The sequence below is a fragment of the Macaca nemestrina genome, chromosome 8 (assembly GCF_043159975.1).
Source record: "Macaca nemestrina isolate mMacNem1 chromosome 8, mMacNem.hap1, whole genome shotgun sequence".
In the NCBI taxonomy this organism is placed as follows: domain Eukaryota; kingdom Metazoa; phylum Chordata; class Mammalia; order Primates; family Cercopithecidae; genus Macaca; species Macaca nemestrina.
In genome coordinates, this window is record NC_092132.1 from 134,906,474 (window position 1) to 134,920,022 (window position 13,549).

The window sequence follows — 13,549 nt, forward strand, 5'->3', positions numbered from 1 at the left end:
GAAACCATAGAAATGCTTTAAGCACATATGCTCTACTTGTCTCATGTGTTATCTTTTTTTCTACAAGCAAATGACAAGCTGCTTGAGAGAAGGTTTCTATTTTCTGGGTTTTTTTTTTTTTTTTTTTTTTGTCTTCAATAGTGCATAAGCATTTCTAGTCTGAAGGTTGATATCACATACTTATTAGTTACTCCTTGGTTTTCTGCATATAAAATAAATTTCATTTCTGACCCTTCAGAGATGGCATAAGAATAATATATAGGGGTAGTGATTTGAGCACCTTATGTATGTATGTAGGCATTATGTATGTATGTACATACATGTAATGACATTTTCTTATTCATATTTAAAAAGCTAATAAAGTTCAGGGTATAACTTGACTGCAATAACCTTCTGCTGTTAAAATGGTACAATTTTTATTCAGGGAATACAGATTGATTTTTAGGAAACAGGATTTTATGTAACAGATTATTCAATTCCATAAAAACTTACTGAGATTCTACTAGTTATAAGGTACTGCAGTGGGCACTGAAGGAGATTGTGGAGGTCATTTAAGAATAGTCCCTGAACTCTGTGAAGTGGGATTATAAGTGCAAAAACAGTGCCTGAGATGAGTAGGAAAGCCTTATTATAGATTTAAAGAAGGAAGAAGTTCCATGAGATCTGGGGACAGGCAAATGTGCAGGGACTAGGGGACATGGCAGTGAACTACAGAATGAGGAATTTTGGGAGGTAGGAGTAGGTAGACGTGGGATAATTAAAGGATTCCAGGAGGAAATAATAACATCAAAAAGAAATGGGAAAGGAGGCATTTTGTGGGGACAATGAGTTGTTTGTCCACAGGACTGCAAGGCATATGCAGATGAGGGGCTGGGAGATGAAACTGAAAGGTAAGTTTGAATAACATCTGGAGGGCCTTCATGCTGCAATAAGCTATTTTCAGCATGCAAATGAATGTGTGCCACAACATGAGAAATGGCTTTTGAATGAAAAGGTTTACAGCTGGGCACAGTGGCTTATGCCTGTAATCCGAGCACTTTGGGAGGCCAAGGCCAGTAGACTATTGGAGGTCAGGAGTTTGAGACCAGCCTGGCCAACATGGTGAAACCCCCATCTCTACTAAAACAAATTAGTCAGGCATGGTGGCAGACACCTGTAATCCCAGCTACTCCTGTAGCTGAAGCAGGAGAATCACTTGAACCTGGGAGGGAGATATTGCAGTGAGCTGAGGTTGTGCCACTGCACTCCAGCCTGGGTAACAGAGGGAGACTCCATCTCAAAAAAATAATAATAATAATAATAAATCCAAACAAAAAAAGAAATGGTTTACAGTTTTTATTTGGTTTGGTAGAGTAACCATATGCTATAAATGTTTGTAGTTTTATGATAGTGTCCTCCATCTCGGAATGAAATTTATTAAGCAAGGGCATGTATTAATTGAAGAGAAAGTTGTTTGCTTCCAGAAACATAGGTGGTAGTGGTTTTTCTCTTCTGTGGTTGCATGTCTGCTGGGTTGGACTAGTGCTTGCATTTGCAAATCTACTCAAATTCCTATTGGGGAAATGGAGGTAAATTTTCAATGATTAAATTCTCAAAGCCAAATAGCAAATTATCAACACACTTTTGAATGAAATCCACATGCCTAGACTCCAAGAAGTCTGCTGTATCTGAGACCTTTTGTTTTATGCAGAATTTGTTTGAGAGCCCATAAAGATTCATCTGTAACAAGTTGTTTTTCTGTGGAAGCATTTTGGTGAGAAATTAAAACTTTGATCACTGGAAATTCATAGATTATTACAGTATTTCCAAAGGTTTCCTAGTAATTCAAGAAGGGTGTTCCTAATACCAAGTGATTGATCCCATTTTCCCATTTAAAATAAATTGGCAGACTGGTAGCAGTGGCTCAGGCCTGTAATCCAAGCACTTTGGGAGGCAGAGGCTGGTGGATCACCTGAGGTCAGGAGTTCAAGACCAGCCTGGGCAACATGGTGAAACTCCATCTGCTAATAATCCAAAAATCAGCCAGGCCTGGTGGCGCTCGCCTGTAATGCCAGCAACTTGGGAGGCTGAGGCAGGATAATTGCTTGAACCCAGGAGGTGGAGGTTGCAGTGAGCCAAGATCATGGCACTGCATTCCAACTTGTGTGACAGAGCAAGACTTGGCCTCAAAAGTGAAAATAAAACAGATTGGCAGTTTAGATATATACAGCTAGGAATCTTTGGGTTTGAGTTTACTCATGAAGTAATTGATCAATTATTTAAGAATGCTTACTTCTTATGTTACTTAAGGATTCAACTTCTTATTAATTTTTTAGTTTTTAAATTCTAAAATTAGAAAAAAAGCAAATTGAAGGCTCTTGTGGAATGTTTACCTATTTTTATATAGTTGCGTGTATGTAACCATGCATGTATGTGCAACACAGAGATGGGGCTATGAGTGGCTAAGGAAGCTGAGGAGTGTCTGTCCCCAACCTGTGTCCCTGAGGTGACTCCAGAGATGAGGGTGCGATTAGAGGAAAGAAATGGTGAGATGCTGTGTGATTTTTACCATTCCGTTTTTGCATTTTTGAACACAATATAGGAAAAATCTCATGAAAACTGTTTTTCATTGTATAGATAACCATGTTTCACATTTGGGAGTCAGTTTTATTTCTCCCTCTGGAAAAGTTAAAGGATGTAATATATGCTGGTCAGGTTTTTATATTCTTACTTTCTAGCTTCTTCTAATATTTGAATTATTAGGGTTTCTCCAGTTCAACTTCACTATGCTCATTTTCACAGGAGTTGTGATCTGTGCTTTAATTATATTTCTTTTTAAAATATTTAGTTGGAGAAAATTCCATGATCGTTCATTGAGTTTAATACTTTTTCATATGCTTTATCAGATTTTTGAATTCTTACCAGTGTGTAGTACCCTTATAATGAAAGTATGTGGATGGTATAATCTTACATTCCATTATCTGTGGCATAAGTTAGTGATTATGATTTTTACCTTCTTGATCGCTAAGCAGCAAATGACCTGAGGAAGAGACGTTAGTCTTTGGGTTTCAAGTACCTTCTCCTTACTGCTGTTTCGTGGTCATGTTGCATTAAGGGTCTTGACTTGTTCATAATTCATCAGCCTTGGTTCAAAGGGGGTAGAACACAACTGACTCTCTCATTGCAGTTCATTGTTCTCTTACCATTGTGAGAAGTCATAGTTAAATCACTTTACTCTTTAAGCACTAAAGTAGAATAGAAATAATGTCTTGATTTTTGTTTCTTGAGATAGCATCTTGCTTTATTGCTCAGGCTGGAGTACAGTGGTGTGATCTCGGCTCACTTCAGCCTCCACCTCCTGGGCTCAAGCAGTCCCCCCACCTCAGCCTCCTGAATAGCTGGGATGAGGGGCATGTACCAGAACACCCGGCTAATTTTTGTATTTTTTTGTAGAGATGGGGTTTCACCATGTTTGGCAGGCTGGTCTCAAACTCCAGAGCTCAAGCAGTCCACCCACCTCTGCCTCCCAACTTGCTGGAATTACAGGCATGAGGCTCTGCACCTGGCTAGAATTGTCTTTTGATGCTGTGATTAGATTTCCCTCCCCTCTCCTCCCTTCCCCTCCCCCCTCCCCCCTCCCCCGCCCCTCCCCCCTTCCCCTCCCCTCCCCCTTCCTCCTATCCCCTCCCCCTACTTCCCCTCCCATCCCCCACCTCCCCTCCTCTCCCCCTACCTCCCCTCCCCTCCCCCTACCTCCCCTCACCCCCTCCTACCCCTCCCTCCCCTCCCCTCTCTCCTAACCCTCCATCCTCCCCTCCCTCTCCCTCCCCTCCCCTCCCCCTACCTCCCCTCACCCCCTCCTACCCCTCCCTCCCCTCCCCTCTCTCCTAACCCTCCTTCCTCCCCTCCCCCTCCCTCCCCTCCCCTCCCCCTACTTCCCTTCCCCTCCCCCTCCCTCCCCTCCGCTCCCCCTACCTCCCCTCACCCCCTCCTACCCCTCCCTCCCCTCCCCTCTCTCCTAACCCTCCCTCCTCCCCTCCCCTCCCCCTGTCTCCCCTCCCCTCCCCCTCTCTCCCCTCTCCTCCCCCTACTTCCCCTCCCTCCCCTCCCCTCCCCCTACTTCCCCTCCCCTCCCTCCCCTCCCCGTCCCCCTCTCTCCCCTCCCCTCCCCCTCCCCCTACTTCCCCTCCCCCCTCCCCTCCCCTCCCCCTCCCCCTCTCTCCCCTCTCCTCCCCCTACTTCCCCTCCCCTCCCCCTACCTCCCCTCCCCTCCCCCTACCTCCCCTCCCCTCCCCCTACCTCCCTCCTCCCCTCCCCCTCCCTCCCCTCCCCTCCCCCTCCTCTCCCCTCCCCCCCTCCCCTCCCTTCTCCCCTCCCTCTCCTCCCTCTCTCCTCCCCCTCCCCTCCCCCTCTCTCCCCTCCCCTCCCCCTCCCCCTCTCTCCCCTCCCCTCCCCCTACCTCCCCTCCCCCCCTACTTCCCCTCCCCTCCCCCTACCTCCCCTCCCCTCCCCCTACCTCCCTCCTCCCCTCCCCCTCCCTCCCCTCCCCTCCCCCTCCTCTCCCCTCCCCCCCTCCCCTCCCTTCTCCCCTCCCTCTCCTCCCTCTCTCCTCCCCCTCCCCTCCCCCTCTCTCCCCTCCCCTCCCCCTACCTCCCCTCCCCCCCTACTTCCCCTCCCCTCCCCCTACCTCCCCTCCCCTCCCCCTACCTCCCTCCTCCCCTCCCCCTCCCTCCCCTCCCCTCCCCCTCCTCTCCCCTCCCCCTCCCTTCTCCCCTCCCTCCCCTCCCCCTTCCTTCTCCCCTCCCTCTCCTCCCTCTCTCCTCCCCCTCCACTCCCCCTCCCTTCCCCTCCCCTCCCCTACCACTCCCCTCCCCTCCCCTCCCCTACCACTCCCCTCCCCTCCCCTCCCTCCCCTCCCCTACCACTTCCCTCCCCTCCCCCTCCCCTCCCCTCCCCTGGCACCGTCTCGGTTTGTCAGCCAGGCTGGAGTGCAGTGGCCTAATATTGGCTCACAGTAACCTCTGCCTCCTGGGTTGAAGCTATCCTCCCACCTCACGCTCCTGAGTAGCTGGGATTACAGGCACTCACCACCACACCCGGCTAATTTTTATATTTTTCAGTAGAGACAGGGTTTCATCATGTTGACCAGGCTGGTCTGAACTCCTGACCTCAAGTGATTGGCCTGCCTCAACCTCCAAAAGTGCTGGGATTACAGTTGTGAGCAACCATGCCTGACTCAGAAAATGTTAATAGCTGAATTGGCTGAAGTAGCTAAATAGAATAGGAAGAGGTAGAAGCGATAGGGTTTTCTTCATGGGAACCAGGGCATGTTGTTTGATTTGTCTGGGCTTCTATTCCTCTAGTTATAATGCAAGGACAATAGATGGTTTTAATTTCCCTACAGCACTCACATTTTAAGGTCTGACGGTGAAAGTTGTGGCAAGAACACTATTAGAATACCCTGTTCCTTTTCTAGCATTCAAATCCAGCTTCTGTGGAGCACCCTCCTTTCACCAATGTTTCACAGGAACAAAGGGAAAAATCTTGAAGGCTGCCTGGATTTAAACTAGACAAACAACTTGAAATAACTCCAAAAGGAATAAAAATAACCCAAATCTGGACTGCCATGTGAGAGCCGTGATGAAGAAAGTCTAAAATGATGAGGAATCTTCAACTGGAAAGATGAAAGATGGAGAAAATAAGAAGCCTGGAAAATCGAGACTGTGGTTAGAGGAATATGGGTCCATTGACCTTGTCTTGGGAGGTGAGACTGAGAGGAAGTTGAAAGGTTAGTTGTAAATGAATAGAGAATGTGCTCTTTTTACCTAGCAGAGGACACATTTTTAGCTCTTCATCATCCCAGGTGTAATTAACCACACCCTTCTATCATGAATTAAGAGAGAGGAATGGGGAAAATTGAGGTCCTTTGTCAGGCGTAGAAGACACCACCTTCCTAGGGTACAAGTTCATCTTTGGTTCTGGTGGCAGAACCAAGTTCTGTGCTGGGTAGACTCTGATTTTGCCCCAGGCTTGCAAGTCACTGATAAAATGGGAAAGTCTGTGGCTTCCTGGGCTTGATGTTGGGAAGAGGCGTGGTGAGTCATCCTCAGGGAGATTTCAACGCAGGCCATGAATAAAGAGCATTTATTCCATCAAATGTTTACCCACAGCCTGAGCACCTTTGAGTCAGTTGCCTTTGCTCACTCCTTCTGAGTTCTGGCCCCGGACATTATCTTAGGAGGAAACTGTTCATGAATAGGCATTTGTAACCACTTAAAATACTGTCTTAGAAGCCCAAAAGAACCATGGCATTTAATGCAACTTGGCTGTGAATACTTTAACAAAGAAGTTTGTCTTCTATTTTTAATAAATCCCTGGATTTACCTATAAGTATAGTTTGATGCTGAGTAAAATGGCATTTTTTCTTTGATTTGTATAAATTTAAGGGGTACAACACTGTCTGCACTCAAAATACAAAACTTAGCCGAGCATGGTGGCACATGCCTATAATTCCACCTACTCGGGAGGTTGACGCAGAAGAATCACTTGAACTTGAGACGTAGAGGTTGCAGTGAGCCAAGGTCATGCCATTCCACTCAAGCCTGGGCAACAAGAGCAAAACTCCGTCTCAAAAAATAGAGTACAAGTGCATTTTTGTTACATGAATATATTGCATAGTGGGAAGTCTGGACTTTTACTGTACCCAAATAGTATACATTGTACCCATTAAGTAATTTCTTTTTTTTTTTTTTTTTTTGAGACGGAGTCTTGCTCTGTCACCCAGGCTGGAGTGCAGTGGCCGGATCTCAGCTCACTGCAAGCTCCGCCTCCCGGGTTTACGCCATTCTCCTGCCTCAGCCTCCCGAGTAGCTGGGACTACAGGCGCCCGCCACCGCGCCTGGCTAGTTTTTTTTTTTTTGTATTTTTAGTAGAGACGGGGTTTCACCGTGTTAGCCAGGATGGTCTCGATCTCCTGACCTCGTGATCCGCCCGCCTCGGCCTCCCAAAGTGCTGGGATTACAGGCTTGAGCCACCGCGCCCGGCCCCATTAAGTAATTTCTTGTCCCTCAACCCCCATCCTGCCATTCTTAATCTCCAGTGTCTATTGTTGTACACTCTGTATCCATGTATACACATTATTTAGCTCCCACTTATAAGCGAGAAGATGCAGTATTTGACTTTCTGTGTCTGAGTTATTTCACTTAACATAATTACCTCCAGTTTCATCTATGTTGCTGCAAAAGACATTATTACATTATTTCATTCTTTTTTTTATGGCTGAGTAGTATTCCATTGTGTATATGTGTGTGTGTGTGTGTGTGTGTGTGTGTGTGTGTATGTATACGTATATCCACACTACATTTTCTTTAAGCATACATTGGTGAATACTTAGATTGATTCCATATCTTGGCTGCTGGGAACGGTGCTGTGATAAACGTAGGGCAGGTGTCTTTTTAATAGGATGACTTTTCCTTCGGGTAGATATCCAGTAGTGGGATTGCTGGTTCAAATGGTAGTTCTATTTTTAGTTCTTTGAGAAGTCTCCACACTGTTTGCCTTGGAGGCTGTACTAATTTACATTCCCACCAGAAGTGTGGAAGCATTGCCTTTTCTCCGCCTCCTCGCCAACGTCTGTTATTTTTTGACTCTTTAATAGCAGCCATTCTGACGGCTGTAAGATGATCTCATTGTGGCTTTAGTTAGCAAAATGCCATTTCTTCATCCAGTAATCCTGTAAAACCAGTAATGTCTCAATTCCACTCCTAGATTTACAGCTTTGAAAAACATTTTCAACACAAAATGTGAGTCTAAGGAACATTTGGGAGACGATATCAACATCAAGAAGTAATGGGAAATAAACTCTTTCCAGGAGCCTGGGCCGAGCCATTGTGCAGGCACTTGGCAGGGCGTGGAGGGTGGCCTGACCCACCCCTGGCCCGCGCTTTCACCAGCTGGGAGTCGGCCCGTCTGCTGGTAATTGGAAAAGATTTCTCTGTGAAGATGGTGTCATTTCTACTCTTTGTACAAGAGTGACGTTTGTCTGTTTTAAAACTGCCAGGGTCTGGCATCTGAATCCACATCTGAAGGTCATGTTGGGACCATATCAAATATGAAGAGGAGAGAATTGTGGGATGGAGGAGAAGGGCTGCATTATCTGTCCAGCTCTTACCTGTTCTCATGCCTAAGATTCCTTCTTGATGAATTGAAACTGTTTGCACAATAGAAATGTAGTATTACATTTTCCCCAAGTTGTTCCAGGTAATACATTTGTCTTTTTAAGTATGTTGTGTGTACTTTTCCCTAGTGTCTGTCTCCCTTCCCAGTTGATAATCATTCCTCAAATCATTGTACAGGATTTGAATTTGAAGCTTAACGAGGTACCACCGTACCCAGGCTGTCAGCTCTGGAATTGCCTGTTTCTTCCCTGTGGAAGTGTGAATGCTATGCTGTTTGGAACAGAGCTGCTTGTAGGAACCTCTCGTGCTAGAGGGAAAGGAAAATTGGGGTGTTAGTCATTGACTTCTTTAATCTTAAAATTTGCTTTGAATATATTTACCTGTAGTGAGTGATTTTTTCAGTAAGCTTTGTTTTTAGATTTTGGCGAGAAGAGGAGTTAAAAGTACCCAAAGAGAACAGGGTTTTCATAGTATTTTATCCTTCAACCGTCGTAGGAAGGAGAGAAAAAAACCTCAGGTACAATTAAGTAGAAGCCTGACCCTAGGTCATGGAAGATGGAAAAATCCATCTTTACAAGTGTAGTTATCTTTTTAAATACACTGATGTTCCATGGAAATGTTTCTCCAACTGGGCACGGTAGAGGCAGAGTGGCATGACTCCTGAATGCCGCAGAGGGATCTGCGGCATTGTAGAGGCAGTGATGATGACTAATGAGGAGCACAGTAGATTCACAGAGAGCATCCTGCGTTGTTCTTTGCAACCCCTTCCAGGCATTTGTAGCGCTACCACTCTTTTGTTTCCCTCTTTCCTTTTCCTTTCTTCATTACACACGTGCCTGACACTGCAAACAGACACTTGGCTTTCTGCCTTTGGCACAGCCTCATTGTCTCATGGGAGTGGTTGAAGGCTCAGAGTAGCTGGATGTGTGGCATGACCTCCTGAATGGGGGGAGAATAGGGCAGCTGTGCTAATGCCCCGGCTGATGGGTGCACCATCTCCCCGCCACTCAGAGTGGATGGTGAAGACAGAGCCAAAGGTGAGTATTACCAGTGTGGACCACTGTTGCCCAAGGATGGAAACTAGACAAATAACTCTTTCAGATATGTTTACCACACACACCCTAGCATCCACCTAGCAGGCACAGATGTTTCACTTTAGGATTTAAAGGTTTCCTCTGAGCAAAGAGGAAATAAGAGAATAGGAGGCCTTCCTAAAAAAGGAGTACGTTGCTTCCTAATACACTGCTTCCTAGTAATGTATAGCTGTTAACTATTTAGGTTGCATCCAATTATTGTGTGATGTGAACTTTTTTCAACCAAACATCAGCCTAACATTTTAACTTTGATTATTGTATTAGTAGGAGTGTTCAGAACATAAAACTATGTTGCAATTGTTTGGGTTGCTGGATTTCAGACTTTTTTTTCTTTTTTGTTTTTTTGGAGATAGTCTTGCTCTGTCACCCAGGCTGGAGTGCAGTGGTGTGATCTGAGCTCACTGCAACCTCCGCCTCCTGGGTTCAAGGGATTCTCCTGCCTCATCTTACTGAGTAGGTGAGATTACAGATGTGTACCACCACGCCTGGCTCAGCTTTGTATTTGGAGATGGGGTTTCACCATGTTGGCCAGGCTGGTCTCGAACTCCTGACCTTGTGAACCACCCACCTTGGCATCCTAAAGTGCTGGGATTATAGGTGTGAGCCACTGCACCTAACCTTGGTTGCTGGATTTCAATAAAGAGCTGAAGCTGCTGAAGATGCGGGGGTGGCGAGGGCGGAGGGACAATTTAAACAGTGGGAAAGGGAAAGGGGTTGCTGCTGGTAGGGATGGTTAAAATATCTCAGCTCTTAGCCCAGCATAGTGAACACCAGGAAGGGGAATGATTAGGGAAATGGGCTTCACCAAATCTTGAACTATTAGGATGAAGGAGAAGCCTTTGGTCAAAACAAGCTGAGATTACATACGAGGAGAAACTGTTCATACAGAGGCCCAGACATCAGTGAAACTGATGGGAGAAATAGAAAGGCTAGGCATATCCATGACTTGAAATGAGTGGCACATCTGTAAGCAGCTTCTACTAGAAATAAAGACCTATCTGACCTTCTAGATCCATGGGAAGGAATGGCCACATCTTCTCCATGTGAACAGAATATTCCATGTGCTTATCACATTATCATAAGAAGCATGGCATAGATGATCATGAGTGACTATCTGGGATGGCTATCCTATGTCTCACGCAATCCGGGCCACATGTCACTTGTATTACTTAAACTTCACAGAGTGAGAATAGTACTGTATTACAGAACATTTGAAATGGCCTAGGGCAGCTATGGGCCAGGATACCAGACCCTCATACAATCACTGTGGGTTTGGTGCATTCCTTAGATTGAAGATAGTTTTTTATTTAGAGTTTTTACCTTCATTTAATCCCTTTCGTCAGTGCCGCACAGGAGCACTTAGGACTTTGCAGCGTTCCACTCAGGAACTGGGCCAGGTGACAGTGGTAGGTGACTCATCTTCACATGCTGTGGGCAGAGCCCCTGCCCAGTTTCCAGGCCATTGCAGGGCTGAAGAGATGAGGCTCTGGGAGAGGCCTTGTGGCTGCAGGGTGGTAGAACTGAACAGTCCTCTCAGGCTTGGTGGCTCACACCTGTAATCCCAGTGCTTTGGGAGGCTAAGGCGGGCGGATCATGAGGTCAGGAGATGGAGACCATCTTGGCCAATGTGGTGAAACCCCGTCTCTACTTAAAAAAAAAAAAAAAAAAAAAGCGGGGGGAGGGTGGCACGCACCTGTAGTCCCAATTACTTGGCAGGGTGAAGCAGGAGAATCGCTTGATCCCAGGAGGCGGATGTTGCAATGAGCTGAGATTGCACCATTGCACTCCAGCCTGGGCAGCAGAGCAAGACTCTGCCTAAAAAAAACAAAAACAGAAACAGAAAAATTGAAGGGTCTTTGTGCCATAGAATGAGGTCGTTATGGAGGTTTTGGGAATGCATACCTATGTAAGAACCTTGTGTTTTCCTATATGTAAAAGGGAGTGTGTCGTTCTGGACAAAGGAGCCACTGACGTTCTAGGGACTGGTGATTCTCATCTACCATGTCATTGCCTTTAATATTGGGGATCACGGGAAGGTAGGCTCTGAGAATGTGCCTGTAACAACTGGAGCTTTTGTGAGTAAGACGGGAAACTTTCCTTGCTACCTAGTAGGTCCTGCATGATGGCACACAAATTAACTCAGAACCCCAGATTCTTTAGATGTAGCAGAACTAGAAGTTTCTGGTTGAGGTTACAGTGACCCCCAAATCACCTGGCAAAGCATTGGTATTCCCCCCAATTTTGAAAGATGATAATCTTCTAGAGGCTGTGGCACCATAGTGTGACAGAAAAATTATGGAGCTGAGTCTCATTTCTGCCACTCATCAGCAGCGACAGAAGGTATAATTATCCCCAATTTACAGATGAAGAAATTAAGGCTTAGGGGGAATAAGTAATTTGCCTGAGGTTGTGCAGTTAAGATCTTGGACTGTAATTCAAGACTGTCTGGTCCCCAGACTGCACTCTTGCATCTGCTCCATCCTCTCATCTTTTTTGGTGAGGCAGACATTTATTGAATTTTCTCTGATCCCATGGCAGGATATATGGGATAACGTAGAATGCCCTGTATCAATGTGAGTATGGAATTGTGGACAAGAATGTGAACTCTCAAGCCCAATAGATTGATCGTTAAGTCATGGCCTGGCCACATCCTAGTTGTGAGACTGGGCAATTTACTTCCCATTGCCTCAGTTTCCCCATCTTTAAGACTGGGACAATAATAGTGCCTACTTTGTAGTTGTTAGAGTAGTAAATGAACTATGAAGAAAGTGGCTAGAGTCTAGCATATAATAAGCATTCAATAAATGTGAGGCAGTATTTTTGCCATGATGTGCTGCCATCTCTTCAGGCAAGAGAATATGCAATCTGGGACTGGCAGGAAGCAGTGATCGCCCCTCGTACATGCACTGCTGGAGGGTTGTGTGCTTTGGTCACAGTCTGGGCAGACAGTGCTCTGAGCTGCATGCCAGGCAGGTGCTCTGAAGCTAGCAACAACAGGAGACGCTGGATGGCCTGCCAGCCTTTAGCCAATCATGTAGGCAGAGATTCATGGGATGTGTATTCTATACTCGTATGCAAAAGAGAAGATGAGAATTTAAGCTGATCCCTGATTTTGTTGAAAAACACTTTCGTGGTGGCTTATGTGATTCAGGCAGATTTAATTCAAATATTTTTAGAGTCACTCCCAGTACAGAGATAGAAGCTCTGGGGGATTCATATGACTAATTGTCTATGCCTGGGAAACACTCAATTCTGTCAGAAACCCACACAGTTTGTCACAAAAGCCTTTATAGAAGAGTTTGAATTGGCATATGAGAATTCATGTCTTGGGTTGATGCAAAGAGAATGTGGACAGCATCTAGGATAGGGGAAGGAGCCCAAGTAAGAATCTGACATAGTTGGGACAAAGAAAGTGTTGCTTGAAATCAAGAGTGACCAATGGGAAATAATGTGAGACACAGGCAAAATGGAGCTGAGTTAGTCTTGCTTTCTAGTATGGATCTAACCTGGTAGGCAAAAAAATGCTATGTGAACTCTTCTTATGTGAGATACCCTGATTAAATTTGGCCAAAATACATATATCCCTCTAATGGTACATCCAATTTTAAAATGTCAATATCATCCTGCAGAAAATGTACATGGCAAAGACATGTAAGGTGGTAGGTGGGGTGGGGGGAGCCCGGCCTTTTCAGTGAGAATTTAACAAGAGATTTCATTACTTAGATGACTGGGGGGGAAAAAAAAACATTTATGAAGCTGGTTATTCACAGCTCCAACAGATGTAACTAGCTATCAGGTACTGGCTTTGGAATATCGTGCCCCAAAGACCTATTTAACTTAGAAAGATTTACCAGATAAGTGTCTGAAGGTGAACAGTATGTATCGCTTTTCAGCCTCAATGCCCTTAAAGGAGTTGAAGCTTGCTAAATGCCACAGCTGATGAAAATATGGAGAAACATACCTCTTGTTGCTGCTGCTGCTGCTGCTGCTGCTGCTGCTGCTGCTGCTGGTGGTTTTTTGTTGTAGGTTTGAGACAGGGCCTTGCTCTGTCACCCAGGCTGGAGTGCAGTGTCACGATCTCGGCTCACTGCAGTCTCTGCCTCCTAGGTTCAACTGATTCTTGTGCCTCAGTCTCCCAAGTAACTGGGACTACAGGTGTGCACCAACATGCACAGCTAACTTCTGTAATTTCAGTAGAGATGGGGTTTCTCCATGTTGGCCAGGCCGGTCTCAAACTCCTGACCTCAGGTGATCCACCTGGCTTGGCCTCCCAGAGTGCTGGGATTACAGGCATGAACC

The 13,549-nt window shown here is 45.8% G+C and overlaps 1 protein-coding gene across 12 annotated transcripts in view; it reads left to right on the forward strand.

Annotated features, from left to right (window-relative positions):
- LOC105482127 (chondroitin sulfate N-acetylgalactosaminyltransferase 1) overlaps positions 1–13,549 on the forward strand; it is a 364,090-nt gene that overhangs the window by 89,281 nt on the left and 261,260 nt on the right. Inside the window, exon 1 of one of the 12 annotated variants that reach the window (XM_071068540.1) lies at positions 7,761–8,238. The exons of the other annotated variants lie outside the window; for them this stretch is intronic. The gene's annotated coding sequence lies outside the window, so the exon portion shown is untranslated. Of the gene's footprint in view, positions 1–7,760; positions 8,239–13,549 lie in introns of those variants that run through there. 12 annotated transcript variants of the gene reach the window in all.